Source organism: Grammomys surdaster, unplaced genomic scaffold, assembly GCF_004785775.1.
Source record: "Grammomys surdaster isolate TR1022 unplaced genomic scaffold, NIH_TR_1.0 126198, whole genome shotgun sequence".
In the NCBI taxonomy this organism is placed as follows: domain Eukaryota; kingdom Metazoa; phylum Chordata; class Mammalia; order Rodentia; family Muridae; genus Grammomys; species Grammomys surdaster.
Window position 1 is genome coordinate 6,031,383 of NW_021621003.1, and position 2,890 is coordinate 6,034,272.

At 47.3% G+C, this 2,890-nt stretch overlaps 1 long non-coding RNA gene across 1 annotated transcript in view; it reads right to left on the reverse strand.

Moving 5' to 3' along the window:
• Positions 1 to 1,976: 1,976 nt before the first annotated feature.
• LOC114613232 overlaps positions 1,977 to 2,890 on the reverse strand; it is a 2,245-nt gene continuing 1,331 nt past the window's right edge. The window contains exons 2-3 of the long non-coding RNA XR_003710154.1: positions 2,263 to 2,411; positions 1,977 to 2,172 (exon numbers count right to left, since the gene is read on the reverse strand). This is a non-coding gene — a long non-coding RNA (uncharacterized LOC114613232). The remainder of the gene's footprint in view (positions 2,173 to 2,262; positions 2,412 to 2,890) is intronic.

Here is a 2,890-nt window from a genome sequence, read left to right on the forward strand (position 1 = left end):
TTCTTTACTGCCATCCTCAATTCTTAATCATTTACTTAGAGCTGGTCAGGTGAAGTCCAGGCACTGATGACTGCAAGAATCATGTGGTCTGTGGAACAGATGCCAACAGAGACTACTCTGCCCTCTGCCCCCACCTCTGCAGCCTTTCTGCCTGGGCTCTTTCCCAGGCTCCACCCACCCTTGCTACTGAGCTTTCCCTCACCCCCCCAGCACCCTCCCCCCACCGTAGTTATAAGACTCTCACTAGCCTTCTGAGGTTAATCTGGGACCTGCTATATAACTCAGGCTATGCTTGAATACTGATTCCCTGCCTCTACTTCCCAAATGCTTAGATTACACTATACTATATACAGCACTAGTATTAAATATATATATATGTATATGTATGCATGATGGTATATGCCTATAATCCTAGCACTCAGGAGGTAGAGGCAGGAGGAACAGAATTCAAAGTCATTCCCAGTTACATCATCATTATCAAAATGAATGAATGGATGGGTGAGTGGATGGATGGATGGATGGATGGATGGATGATAAATGAACAAGGAAGGAAGCAAGTGTGCCTGTTGGGATGACCCTGAGTAGCAATTCTCACCAGGATACAGCAATGGTCCTGTGCTTGTTTATTATCACATCCAAAAGACTGTGATTGAGAGAGGCAGATGATCCAGTAGTGCTGCCCCCCCCCAAGTCCAGTGCATCAGCTGCATCTTGTTGGTTCCAGTTGGGGAAACAGGTACCTCTGGGTATGTGGGATGGACCAGGGCTGGAAACCCAGTGGGTAGATGAGGGGGATAGTCGTGAATGAGAATAAACCAGTACTCTCTTATTTTGCTTTGTTTTGTTTTTCCAGACAGGGTTTCTCTGTGTAGCCCTAGCTGTCCTGGAATTCACTCTGTAGACCAGGCTGCCCTCGAACTCAGAAATCCACCTGCCTCTGTCTCTCAAGTGCTCCCACCGACCGGCTAAACTAGTAATCCTATAATGAAGTGTGTGTAGTGGAAGTGGGGGCAGGAAGGGTGGTGGTGGAATGTTCTGGAAGGAAGGAGAATGGGCACAGCACCGAGTCCACAGGTCCTCATCACTGCCTCCTCTCCTTCCCTATCCTCTCGTCTTCCGAGATTTCCCAACCATCAAGTCTTTCCAGATTGTCAGCAGAGCCCAGACCACACCTTAGCTCCACAGTCGCTTGGAATTTATGGAAGCGATTAGCTACGGTGTTTACTCTCTCAGCCCCGCTGTTTTATTAACCTCTCCTCCCCGAAGCTGGACTCCCTCGAAGGAGTTCTCTGTTTCCCCCTTACTTGTTGCTTTTCCCAGACAGCAGTGGGGGTCAAAGGGTTTGAGCTTCAGGCTTCGTGGGGAGTCTGGAAACTATCTTGGTGGGTTTAATGAAAGCAGAGAGGGCAGAGGCACCTGCGGAGATGCCCCCACTCCCCTGTAACTGAGAAACAATACCACTAAATACTTTTAAATGCTTCCATTCAGAGGCTGGAGCTACGGCTCTGAGGTCAAGAATGCTTGCTTGCTGTCCTTGCAGAGGACCTGAGTTTGGATTCAGCACCGAAGTTGGGCAGCTCTCAACCACTTGTAATTCTAGCTCCAGAGGATCTGACGCCCTCTTCTCGCATCCTCAGGCACCTGCACCCGCATGCATATAATTAAAAATAATAAAATCTTTAAAATGCTCCTATTCCAAAGGCATAGATTGTTGATGTTTCTGTTTTCCCCAGCTTGCCCTTTAACTTTCCAACTCCTGGTCCAACACTATTACCAGTCTATTTTCCATATGTGCATGGGACAATATACATATTGGTATGCACAAAGGCCTGCCTGTGTTGTAGGCTGGCAAGATGGCTCAGCAGGTGAAAGTGCTTGCTGCAAAGCCTGACATTCTGTCTTTGATTCCCAAGACCCAAATGGTGGAAGGGGAAAAGTCAACTCTAGAAGTATGACATATATATACAAAATGAATGAATGAATGAAATTATTTAATTAAATGGAACTTAAAAGTGTGCAGCCATTTGGGGGAAGCATCTGGAAACTTTTCTGAAGGTGAGTACTTGCATGTTCAAGACATGGTGACTCCTAAGCTGCTTTCATTCATGACTGCTGACCATGTTCATTCACAAGCCCTTGAGAACACAGGTTTGGGAGGGAGACATGGAGACACTGGAAACAAACATCCCAATGAGAATGGAAACATAATCTTATTACACAACAATGGGAAGAAAGATGGATAGAGCCAAGGCGTGATGATACCTGCCTGTGTAAGAGACCAATCATGATGCTCCATTTTCAGTAGGAAGTGCTCTTAGAGCTTGTTGAACGGTCACAGGTAAACAGGGGATACTGAGCCTCTCTCTCTCCGAGCTGGTGGCTGGAGCATGCTTGTCTCAGAACTCTGAGAGCTGAGAAATTTCAGACAGTCTGATACACAACTGAGCCCAAGGTAAGAAAGGGAGGCAATCTCTAGACCTGGACTCTTCACAGAGAACTTGGGAAGAGGGCTTTCCAGAAAAAACCCAAGATTGTGACTCTCTAAAATCTCAGCCTATGGAAAAAAGAAGGCAGGAACCTCTCAAGATCAGAGGTTTAAAAAATCACAGACTTGTACCAAATCAGCACAACACACATTTTTGCCTGTTCTCTATGCTGGGATCCTTTCTGTAAACTTGTATATTTAAATCTGCTTCACTTTCCCTAATCTCCTCCTCCTCTTCCTCCTCCTCTTCTTCTTCCTCCCCTCCTCCTCCTCCTCCTCTTCCCCTTCCTCCTCCTCCTCCTCCTCCTCCTCCTCTTCCCCTTCCTCCTCCTCCTCCTCCTCCTCCTCCTCTTCCCCTTCCTCCTCCTCCTCCTCCTCCTCCTCCTCTTCCCCTTCCTCCTCCTC